We start from the raw sequence: 13,372 nt of genomic DNA, 5'->3' as shown, positions 1-13,372 counted from the left end.
TTGCATATAATTGTGCCTAAGAGTCTCCCCCTGAGTACCTCTTTGTTGCTCAGATGTGGCCCTCTCTCTCTCTAACTGAGCCACCTCGGCAGGTGAACCCACTGCCCTCCCCACTACATGGGACCTGACTCCCAGGGGTGTAAATCTCCCTGGCAATGTAGGATATGACTCCCGGGGATGAATCTGGACCCAGCATCGTGGGACTGAGAGTATCTTCTTGACCAAAAAGGGGATGCAAAATGAGACTAAATAATTTCAGTGGCTGAGAGATTTCAAATGGAGTAGGGGAAGTCACTCTGGTGGACATTCTTATGCACCATATAGATAACACCTCTTAGGTTTTAATGTATTGGAATAGCTAGAAGTAAATACTTGAAACTACCAAACTCCAACCCAGAAGTCTAGACTCCTGAAGACGATTATATAATAATGTAGATTACAAGGGGTGACAGTGTGATTGTGAAAACCTTGTGGATCACACCCCCTTTATCTAGTGTATGGATGGATGAGTAGAAAAATGGGGATAAAAACTAAATGACAAATAGGGTGGGATGGGGGGGATGGTTTGGGTGTTCTTTTTTCACTTTTATTTTTTATTCTTATTCTGATTCTTTCTGATGTAAGGAAAATGTTCAGAAATAGATTGTGGTGATGAATGCATAACTATATGATCGTACTGTGAACAGTTGATTGTATACCATGGATGACTGTATGGTATGTGAATATATTTCAATAAAACTGAACTTAAAAAAAAAATGACTGCCTTTGAAATAGAGTAAGAGTTGGCTAAACTACAGCCTATGGGTTAAATCTGGCTTATGGTCTATTTTGTAAACAAAGTTTTATTGGAAAACAGCCACAGCTGCCCACCTGTTTACATATCATCTATGGGTGGCAGAGGTCAGTGGTGGTGGCAGAGATTTTATGGTCCCAAAAGTCCAAAATATTGATTATCTGGCCCTTTACAGTAAAAGTTTTCAGACCCCTGATGTAGAGTAACTAAGAAAAATCAGTTCTTTGTAAATTGTGTTTATTTTGGTGGGAAGATGAAAATCTGACAGGCATAAGTGAATGGTTACATAAAGGTCATATATACAATACCCTCCGGGAAGGCATTTATCAGGATACCTGTTATGAGAGGCACTATGTCTAGTGAAAAGAATATAAGCTTTGCATCTGGATTTGACCCATATTTCTGCCATTTATTGGACCTAACAAGGCTTTCAGCAGATAATTATTATCAAGATTAAATGGTATGACCTCTGTAATAAAACAGTACCCACTAAACTGTTGCTTTGCTTCCTTCCAGTCCCCCTGTCTTTACAGTGGCTGGCAGAGATCTGAATATATCACTGGCACCTGACACTGACATATTTTGGGTAAGGAACAGTACCTGTTTGGGATTGCTTCCTGACTGTCACTGGTGCTTTTCCTTTGGTTGATACAGAGCCTCAAAATCCTTTAAGGAGACACCATTGTGAACGTGTATGATAGTCTCCTGTGGCTTCAAAATCTTTGCCTCTTTTTTAGAACCTAGAAATCACAGAGAAGAGGTCCATAAACAAATGGGAAGCAGAAATTATTCATCTGTAGTTAGACACAGGTTAAAATACCCATTCAGTATTTATAACAATAAGTTATCATTAGAGTTGGTCACATGATTAGATCAATAGCTAACATAAAAAATACCTGGAATTACCTTTGGTGTCAACATTAACCATAATGATTGAATTCTACTCATTAATATGATAATAAGTAGATCTTGCCCAAAGCAGATATTGTCCAAAGCAATTTGGCATAAATTAAGAAAAATCATTTTTGTTTGTGAAAAACACAGAAATATATTTTATATTTAAAACATAGTCTTATGGGTGACTGAGTGGAGGATTGTGGGAAAACAGCAGAGTAGGAAGCTCCAGGAATCAGTCCTTCCACCAGAACAACTAATAAACAGGCAGGATCTGTCTGAATCAACAATTTGGAAACTCTGGACTGAAGGAGAACACTGAACAGCATCCAGGAAAGAGCAGGAGGAAGAGGCGGTAAATTACAGTAACTACCAGTACATTGCTCTCGTTGCGCCGCAGTTACTGGCACCCATCCCCCCTTCTCACTGTGTGTTGCAGTGGGAACTGGCACGCGCTGTGGCTTTTGGGGGCCAGAAAGGGATGTAAAAACCCACTTTCCCAGAATCAGTGGTGGGTTTGGGCCAATTGCTGAGCATGGCATTTTTTTTTAATTTTTTTTAATTTCATGTACCATGTAATCATCCAAAGATCCAAAGTGCACAATCAATTGCCCATGGTACCATCATACAGCTGTGCATCCATCACCACAATTCATTTTTTTAATTTCAGTTTTTAGGACATTTTCATTACCCCAGAAAAGAAATAAAGACAAAAAGAAAACTTGAATCCTTCCATACCCCTAACCACACTCCCCTCCATTATTGACTTATAGTATTGGTATAATACATTTGTTACTATTCATGAAAGAATGTTAAAATACTAATTGTAGAACATAGTTTGTGATAGGTATTTTTTCCCTGTATACCCCTCTATTATTAACTTCTAGTTATAGTGTCATATATTTGTTCTAGTTCATGAAAGGGATTACAACTAATTATACAGTTAATCATGGACATTGTCCACCACAAGATTCACTGTTTTATACATTACCATATTTTAACCTCCAATTTTCTTTCTGGTGACATACATGACTCTAAGCTTCCCCTTTCCCCCACATTCACATACTATTCAGCACTGTTGTTATTCTCACAATAACGTGCTACCATCACCTCTGTCCATCTCCAAACACTTAAGTTCAACCTAGTTAAACATTCTGCTCATAATAAGCAATCACTCCCCATTCTTTAGCTTCATTCTGTATCCTGGTAACTTATAGTTCATGTCTATGAGTTTACATATTATAATTCATTCATATCAGTGAGACCATGCAGTATTTGTCCTTATGTGTCTAACTTATTTCACTCAATATAGTGCCCTCAGGGTTTCTTCATCAACCCATATTTTTTTTAAGATGGTTTTGTTCACCCACCATACATTCTTTCCTAAGTAAACCATTGATGGTTCCCTGTATAATCACGTTTTTATGAATTCACCACCATCACCACTATCTATATAAGGACATCTCCATTTCCTCCACAAAGAAGGAGGAAGAGTCAAAGAAGATAGAGAGACAAAAGAAAAAGAAAAAGAATGAAAAAAAATGACAGCTAAATTAAACTAAAGTACAATAAAAGAGTCACCAATGCCAAGAATTCCATACCCGTCCCTTATGTCCCCTTCCTACAGGCATTTAGCTTTGCTATATTGTCTTTGTTACATTAAAGGAAATTTCATACTATGTTTCTGTTGACTATAGTTTCTAGTTTGCATTGATTGTATTTTTCCCCAATACCACCCCATTTTTAACACCTTGCAAGGTTGACATTCATTCATTCTCCCTCACATAAAAACATATTTGTACATTTTATCATAATTGTTGAGCACTTTAGGTTTCACTGAGTTATACAGTCCCAGTCTTTATCTTTCCTCTTCCTTCTGCTGTCCCACATGCTCCTAACTTTCCTCTTTCAACATACTCACAGCTATGTTCTTTCAGTGTACTTACATTGTTGTGCTACTGTCACCCAAAATTGTGTTCCAAGCCTCTCACTTCTGTCTTTTCCTATCTTTCTGTAGTGTTCCTTTTAGTATTTCCTGTAGAGCAGGTATCTTGTTCATAAACTCCCTCATTGTCTGTTTGTCAGAGAATATTTTAAACTCTCCCTCAAATTTGAAGGACAGTTTTGCCAGATATAAGATTCTTGGTTGGCAGTTTTTCTCTTTCAGTATCTTAAATATATTACACCACTTCCTCCTTGCCTCCATGGTTTCTACTGAGAAATCCACAGATAGTCTTATCAAGTTTCCTTTGTATGTGATGGATCACTTTTCTCTTGCTGCTTTCAGGATTCTCTCTTTCTCTTTGATATATGATAATCTGATTATTAAGTGTCTTGGCATGGGTCTATTCAGATCTATTCTGTTTGGTATATGCAGTTCTTCTTGGATCTATAATTTTATGTCTTTTAAAAGAGATAGGAAGTTTTCATTGATTATTTCCTCTACTATTGCTTCTGCCCTATTTCCCTAGTCTTCTCCTTCTGGGTTACCCATGACATGTACATTCATGAGCTTCACATTGCCATTCAATTCCCTGAGACATTGTTCATATTTTTCCATTCTTTTCCCTATCTGTTCTTTTGTGTGTAGGATTTCAGGTGTCTTGTTCTCCAGTTCCTGCGTGTTTTCTTCTGCCTCTTGAGATCTGCTGTTGTATGCTCCACTGTGTTTTTCGTCTCTTGTGTTGTGCCTTTCATTTCCATAGATTCTGCCAATTGTTTTTTTAAACTTTTGATTTCTACCTTACGTTTACCCAGTGTTTTCTTTATATCCTTCATCTCTTTTGCCATATCTTCCCTGAACTTGTTGATTTAGTTTTTGAGTTGATTTAGAATATTTCTTTAAAAATCTTTAATAGATTGTTTCATTAAAGTGAAACAATATCTCAACTGTATTTTTTTTTTACATTTTATTTTGAAATAAACTCAAAGTTACAGGAACAGTTGCAAAAACAATACAAACCCCATATACAGAACTCCAGCATTCCCTGAACCCCCCCGATACCCCAATCCACTAACTTTAACATGTTGTCACACTGCTATTTCTTTCCCTCCCTCCCTCCCTCCCTCTCTCCCTATTTATCATCCATCATCTATTGCTCTGTCTTCTGAACATATGAGAGCTAGCTGCACACATCCTTGAACATTATAATTCACATATACAATTCCCATGAACAAGAACATTCTTTTATGCAATCCCATTAAGCACAGCTAAGAAGTACAAGAGATTCAAAATGATACAAAGCTTACATTCTATATTACCTTTTCCTTATGTCTCAACTATGTCCCTTTGAGCCTCCTGTCCTCCATCCTCAGATCCCATCCAGGGTCATCCTTGGCATTCAACTGTCATCTATTTAGACTGTCTTTTTTTCTCAATTATGAAAACCTTCCCATTCCACCCCCTAGCTAGCATTCCATTAGTGGGATTAATCACATTTAGAATGTTGTAATGCTATCACCTTCCCACCATCCATTACTAGAAATTTCCCTTCAACTCAAACAGCTACCCTACACTTATTTCTTAACTCTCCATTGCCACTTCCCCGATTTCTCTTAACCCATACTCTACTTTTCATCTCTATGGTCATATTCTCTGATAATTTCTTTGTGTTTACTGTGGGGCTTAAAATTAAACTCTTAAATCCATAACAATCTTGTTTTTCCTTGATACCAACTTAATTTCAATAGGACACATAAACTATGTACCTATACTCCTCCATTCCCCCACCTTTACATAGTTCTTGTCAGAAATTATGTATCTTACATTGAGTTCAAAATCACTGATTTGTCATTAGAGTTTGTGTGTTTTATATCATATAGGAAGTAAATAGTGGAGTTACAATTCAAAAATTATTGACTTCTATTTGTATTCCATTGTGGTTAGAGATTGTGCTTTGAATATGTTCAATTGTGTTTTTTTTGTTTGTTTGTTTGTTTTTGTTTTTTAAATTTATTGGGGCTTGTTTTATGTCCCAGCATATGGCCCATTCTGGAGAAAGATCTGTGACCAATAGAGAAAAATGAGTGTCCTGGTGATTTGGGATGTAAAGTTCTATATATGTCTGCTAAAATTCTCTATATCTCTTTCTCCTTTCTTTGTTTCTCTGTTGGTAGGGCTCCCTTTAGTATCTGAAATAGGGAAGGTCTTTTATTGGCAAAGTCTCTCAGCATTTGTTTGTCTGTGAAAAATTTAAGCTCTCCCTCAAATTTGAAGGAGAGTTTTGCGGGATAAAGTATTCTTGGTTGGAAATTTTTCTCTCTCAGAATTTTAAATATGTCATGCCACAGCCTTCTCGCCTCCATGGTGGCCGCTGAGTAGTCACAACTTAGTTTTATGTTGTTTCCTTTGTATGTGGTGAATTGCTTTTCTCTTGCTGCTTTCAGAACTTGCTCCTTCTCTTCAGTATTTGAGAGTCTGATCAGAATATGTCTTGGAGGGGGTTTATTTGGATTTACTCTATTTGGAGTTTGCTGGGCATTTATGCTTTGTGTATTTATATTGTGTAGAAGAAGGTTTGGGAAGTTTTCCCCAACAATTTCTTTGAATACTCTTTCTAGACCTTTACCCTTCTCTTCCCCTTCTGGGACACCAGTGAGTCTTAAAATTGGAAGTTTTATTTTATCTATCGTATCCCTGAGATCCTACTCAATTTTTTCGTTTTTTTTTCTCCATTCTTTCTTTTGTTCTTTCATTTTCTGTTCTGTGGACCTCTAGGACACTGAGTCATTGTTCAACTTCCTCTAATCTTGTATTATGAGTATCCAGAGTCTTTTTAATTTGGCCAACAATTTCTTTTATTTCCATGAGATCTTCTATTTTTTTATTTAATCTTGCAATTTCTTCTTTATGCTCTTCTAAGGTCTTCTTTATGTCCCTTTTATCCTGTTCCATGGTCTTCTTCATGTCTTTTATATCTTGTGCCACGTTTTCATTCCTCAATTTTAATTGTTTGATTAATTGTGCCAAGTACTGTGTCTCTGCTGATATTTTGATTTGGGTGTTTGGGATCAGGTTCTCCATATCGTCTGGTTTTATCATATGCATTAAGATTTTCTGTTGTTTTTGGCCTTTTGGCATTTGCTTTGCTTGATAGGGTTCTTTCAAGTTGTGAAAAAAAATACCAATCTAATTTTTCAGAAATACAAGTTGGTGGCATACACTTTCTCCAACTAACCAGCAGATGGCGTCTGCGAGTCACCTATCCCTCAAGTCAGTTCTCCCCAACTCTGTCTCTGTGATGTGAGGGGAAATGATTTTTGTGGGGTTCAGTTGGTGAACTCAGTTTGGGTTTGTTGTTGGAGCTGTCCGCCCTGAATGTGGGGCGTATGTCTGGGTGGTTAGGCAGGCAGGACAGCTTTACTATTAAAACCTCTCAGGTATTCCTGGAGATTCAAGGCTGTTGCAAGAGTCTAAGCCTTCATTTCAGTTTTTCCCCAGATTTTCTTTGCTGAATCACAAACCACCAGCACTGATGTAGCGTCCCTGGGTTTCCCAAGCTGAATCACAAACCACCAGCACTGATGTAGCGTCCCTGGGTTTTCCAAGCAGGCCCCCCTTCTCAGCTGTGATTTTCCAGGACCTCTGCTGAGGGAAGGCTGTGCTACCTCACTAGTGTGCGTCATCCCTCAAGGGAAGCCCCGGGCCACCGGGCCGTGCAGGGGTGCTCTCTGCCTGATGCAAAGATTAGCCTATAATTCTTGACTGGTGTAAGTTCTGAATGAAAGGCAGTTAGTAGAGCTGGGCCCCACTCCTTTCCTCTTAGAGAAGACAGATGCCTTAGGGGGAGGTCATTGGCATTTCAATGGTCTCTCTGTGCCTGTGCCACACCCCTGTCTGGGTCACAGAACTGGGAACTGAAAATGGCTGAGGCTTTCTCCACTGAGTCAAAAAAAGGAACAGAGCTAGTCCGAGGTGACCCTCCGGCTCTCCAAGGTCAGTCGTCACCCAAAGCCTCTGTCTACTTGTTGGGGATTTGTACCTCATAGTGAACAGTTCACACTCGCTAATTAAAACCCCAGTTGGAGCTCAGCTGAGCTACATTTGCTTGCTGGGAGAGAGCTTCTCTCTGGCACCACGAGGCTTTGTAGCTCAGGCTGTGGGTGTGGAGTCTCCTGATTTGGATCTGCAGTTCTTACTTACAGATTTTATGCTGTGATCTTGGGCAATCCTCCCAATTCAGGTTAGTATATGATGAGTGGATGGTCACATTTTTCCCCCTGCAGTTATTCTGGATTATTTACTAGTTGTTTCTGTTTTTTTTTAAGTTGTTCCAGGGGGACTACTTAGCTTCCACTCCTCTGTATGCCTCCATCTTGGATCCTCTCCTCAACTGTATCTTAAATGAGGTGTAAGTTTGTTCCTCTGACTGGGACATATCTTCATTTTTCCTATTGTAATTTGTAGTTTTCTGTTGTCTAGGCACCTGGTTTCCTTCATTACTCCAATCAGATTTTCCTGGACCAGAACGGGCTCAGATCTCAGAAGGGGTCAATATTCAGTATCAGGTTTCCCTGAGTGTATATCTTAAAAGAGTGACAGACTTTCCTGTGAGGTCTCTAATCTCTATGCTTTTATAACCTGCCCAGCAGGCAGCACTTGTCAGCCTGTTGCTCTCGACTGGTGTAAGGAGGTGTGGCCCCTTTAGTTTCTGTTTTGGCTGTTTTCCCCAAGCTCTGGGGTCTGAGTTCTGAAGAGAAGGCCGGCACTAGAGCTGGGGCCCCACCTCCTTCCTCTTAGGGAATATACAGCCTCTAGGGAGTTATCTTCTGCATTTGAATTGCTGCTTTGTCTCTCTGACTCTGTTATCTCCAACCCTGTCTGGGTCAGAGCACTGTGAACTGAAAATGGCTGAGGATCTCTCCACTGAGCCACTCAGTTTGAGAGAGAGAAAAAGGGAAAGAAAGCCCCCTTTCAGAGTGAGTCCATGGCCCTCCAGAATTTCACCCATCAGTCAGAGAGAGCCCCTGGTCTTTCTGGCTCTTTAAGGTCAGTCGTCTCTAAAAGCCTCCATCTGCTTGTTAGGGGTTTGTCTATGTTTGTATCTTGTATTCAGCAGTCCATATCTGTTAATTAAAACCCCAGTTGGAGGGGAGAACCTAAATGGCAGCTAGGTGAGACAGGGCAAAAAAAATACCTCCATGAAAAATACTGGATAAATCTAGAAAGTGACCCAGAACACCAGTGCCAGCAATGCACCAGCTGGACAAGGTTTGCTAAATCCACAGGGACAGTGCATTTGGTGAAACCAGGATTCTGCATTCTGAAATGATTGAGTAAGATGGCTGAAAGTCTGGCAGCCACACTGCAGTGTGGGGAAACAGCGGGTTGGCATTTGGAGATGGACTAGTTCTTTAAAAAAAAAAAATACAGGAGCGGCTGCAGATACGGCAGTGAGAACAGTGCAGTGAAGCACTGTAGGAACGGGCCGTAGTCAATGCCTCAGTGTCTGGCATGGAGGATAGCCCTCCTCACACCCACTGCTGATTGTCTCGGGGCCAGGGGGACAGAGGGGAGCCAGAAGGAGAAAGAAACCACATCCCTTGCAGCCATCTCCTGGTGGGCTGGAGCCATTGCCCAGAGCTGCACCAAGAGTGTTTCCCACAGCATCATGTACACGCCACAATATCGGCCATGGACAGTAGCCTTTAGTGCACCCACAGCTAATTGTCCCAGAGCTGGGAAGGTGGAGCTGTGTGAAAAGGGGGAAATTAACATGTCCCATTCAACCATCTTTTAAAGCAGGCTGGGAAAGCCCCTGCATGGCCCAGTGGCCCAGGGCTTCCCTGGAGGCTTGCATGCACTTGTGATGTGGCACAGCCTTCCCTCAGCAGAGGTCCTGGAAGACCATGGCTGGGAAGGGTGACCTGCTCAGAAATCCCAGGGACCCTACGCCAATAACAAGGACTTATGGGTCAGCGGCAGAGACAATCTGTGGCAAGACTGAAATGAAGGCTTAGACTCTTGTAACCGCCTTAAATCTCCAGGAACACCTGGGAGGTTTGATTATTAAAGCTGCCCTGCCTCCCTAACCACCCAGAGACATGCCCCCCATTCAAGGTGGACAACACCAATAACACACCCAAACTTAGTGCTTGAACCCCACAAGAATCAGATCCCCACACACCACAAAGACAAAGTCAAGGAGAAGTTACTTGAGGGGAAAAGGTGATTCGCAGACACCATCTGCTGGCTAGTTAGAGAACATATATGCCACCAAGCTGCAGATCTGACAAATTAGAGATTAATATTTTTTATATCCAGAAATAACCCTATCAAGTAAAGCAAATGCCAAGAGGCCAAAAACAACAGAAAATCTTAAAGCATATGATAAAACCAGATGATATGGAGAACCCAAACCCAAACACCCAAATCAAAAGATCAGAAGAGACACAGTACTTGGTGCAATTAATCAAATACCTAAAATCAAACAATGAGAGCATGGCACAGGATACAAAGGACATGAAGAAGAGCATGGCACAGGATAAAAAGGACATAAAGAAGACCCTAGAAGAGCATAAAGAAGAAATTGCAAGAGTAAATAAAAAAATAGAAGATCTTATAGAAATAAAAGAAACTGTTGGCCAAATTAAAAAGACTCTGGATACTCATAATATAAGATTAGAGGAAGCTGAACAATGACTCAGTGTCCTTGAGGACCATGGAATGGAAAATGAAAGAACAAAAGAAAGAATGGTGAAAAAATTGAAAAAACTGAAATGAATCTCAGGGATACAATAGATAAAATGTCCAATTTTAAGACTCATTGGTGTCCCAGAAGGGGAAGAGAAGGGTAAAGGTCTAGAAAGAGTATTCAAAGAAATTGTTGGGGAAACTTCCCAAACCTTTTACACAATATAAATACACAAAGCATAAATGCCCAGCAAACTCCAAATAGGATAAATCCAAATAAACCCACTCTAAGACATATTCTGATCAGACTGTCAAATACTGAAGAGAAGGAGCAAGTTCTGAAAGCAGCAAGAGAAAAGCAATTCACCACATACAAAGGAAACAACATAAGACTAAGTAATGACTACTCAGCAGCCACCATGGAGGCAAGAAGGCTGTGGCATGACATATTTAAAATTCTGAGAGAGGAAAATTTCCAACCAAGAATACTTTATCCAGCAAAACTCTCCTTCAAATTTGAGGGAGAGCTTAAATTTTTGACAGACAAACAAATGCTGAGAGATTTTGCTAATAAAAGACCTTCCCTACTACAGAAACTAAAGGGAGCCCCACCAACAGAGAAACAAAGAAAGGAGAGAGAGATATAGAGAAATTTAACAGGCATATATAGAACATTACATCCCAAATCACCAGGACACACATTCTTCTCTAGTGGTCACAGATCTTTCTCCAGAATGGGCCATATGCTGGAACATAAAACAAGCCTCAATAAATTAAAAAAAAAAACAACAACAATTGAATACATTCAAAGCACAGTCTCTGACCACAATGGAATACAAATAGAAGTCAATAATTTTTGAATTATAACTCCACTATTTACTTCCTACAGGACATAAAATACATAAACTCTAATGACAAATCAGTGGTTTTGGACTCAAAGTAAAATATGTAATTTTTGACAAGAACTACATAAATGTGGGGGAATGGAGGAGTATAGGAACATAGTTTACATGTCCTATTGAAATTAAGTTGGTATCAAAGAAAAACAAGATTGTTATAGATTTAAGAGGTTAAATTCAAGCCCCACAGTAAACACAAAGAAATTATCAGAGAATATGACCATAGAGATGAAAAGTAGAGTATGGGTTATGAGAAATGGGGGAAGGGGCAATGGGGAGCTAAGAAATAAGTGTAGGGTTGCTGTTTGGGGTGAAGAGAAATTTCTAGTAATGGATGGTGGGAAGGTGATAGTATTACAACATTCTAAATGTGATTAATCCCACTAATGGAATGCTAGTGAGGGGATGGAATGGGAAGATTTAGGCTGTATATAGGTTTCCACAATTGCCAAAAAATAAATAAATAAATAAAAGAAAAAGACAGTCTAAATAACAATGACAATTAAATGCCAAGGATGATCCTGGATGGGATCTGAGGATGGAGGAGGGGAGGCTCGAAGGGACACAGTTGGACATAAGAGAAAAAAAAAAGGAAATATAGAATGTAAGCTTTGTATCAATGTTGAATTTCTTGAACTTCTTAGCTGCATTTAATGGGATTGCATAAAAGAATGTTCTTGTTCATGGGAATTGTATATGTGAATTATGTTTTTGCTCAAGGATGTGTGCAACTTGCTCTCATATGTTCAGAAGACAGAGCAATAGATGATGGATGATAGATAGGGAGGGAGGGAGGGTGGGAAAGAAAGAAATGGTGGTGTGACAGGATGTTAAAGTTTGTGGATCGGGGTATCAGGGGAGGGGGGGTTGGGGTATGCTGGAGTTCTGTATATGGGTTTTGTATTTTTTTTTGCAACTGTTCCTATAAGTTTGAATTTATTTCAAAATAAAATTAAAAACAAGCAAACAAACAAACAAACAAAAATCCGAGTTGGAGCTGAGCTAAGCTATATTTGCTGGCTCTGGGAATGCTGCTTCTATAGCGAGGTCTTATAGCTCAGCCTGCCGTGAGGGGAGGGGGCCCTAGTGCAGTTCCACAGTTTTTACTTACAGATTTTATGCTGCTATCTTAGCCATTCCACCCAGTCTGGGTTGGTGTACAATGTGTGGACAGTCACGTTTGTTCCAGTTTATTTACTAGTTTTCCCTGGTTGTTTATTAGTTGCTCCAGGGGACTAACTAAATTCTACTCCTCTCTATGCCCACATCTTGCCTCTCCCCTGATTACAGCTTTTGATTAGCAACTAGGGATCACTGGGGACACAGCTCTGAGGGCAGCCATTGTTCCAAACCATCCCAGTCAAAGGCAGTGGAGGAGAATTAAAGACGCCATGCTTCCTCAGAGCTGTGGAGGACAGTTGAAGGACTGCATTTGCCAGAGAGGTAAGAAAGCACAGCTTTGGGAGCCATGGAAGAAGCTCCTAGTGCCTTTCCTAGCCCCTCCTTCATTCTGTCTCCAGGGAAGTTTGCAGACAGCCTGTGCTTCCTTTGAGTCCCTGGCCTTGTTCTGGCTGAGAAAGACCGACTTGGGAAATGTCTTACTGGTGTCTCCCCAATCCCAGAATTTCCTTTCCAGGCAAAAGCAGTTTGAAACAACAAAAGCAGTGTAAGAAACAACTGACGTGGATGGCCTGGGGCAGAGGTTTACTTGCTTTAAATCCAGCAGTGCAGCACCCAAAAGAGGGAAAAGTTCTGTCTACAGGGGAAAAGAGGGGGCATTCAAACTCCTGTAAACAGGAGAACTCCTAAGCAACTAGCAGGCACAAGTCCAGGACAAGAGACAGGCCCAGATAAGACTGGCAGGACACTGCATTTTGTATTCACCTTGGGTGGACCTTCCTGAGAGGAGGACTGACACACAAGAAAATCTTTGTCATATCACCAGCTGGTTACAAACTCAAGAAACAGACATCTCAGGGAATAAATATCAGAGTTAACAAGGAACAATATGAGAATCTCAATAAAGAGATAAGTAATATTAAAAAGAACCAAACAGAACTACTGAAGTTGTAGACTACATTAACTGTAATGAAGAATTCCTGGGAGCGTTTCAAGAATATGTTGGCACTTGCAGAAGAAAGAATCAGTGCACTC

This window comes from Choloepus didactylus, chromosome 22 (genome assembly GCF_015220235.1).
Source record: "Choloepus didactylus isolate mChoDid1 chromosome 22, mChoDid1.pri, whole genome shotgun sequence".
In the NCBI taxonomy this organism is placed as follows: Eukaryota; Metazoa; Chordata; class Mammalia; order Pilosa; family Megalonychidae; genus Choloepus; species Choloepus didactylus.
This window is presented reverse-complemented; position numbering follows the sequence as displayed.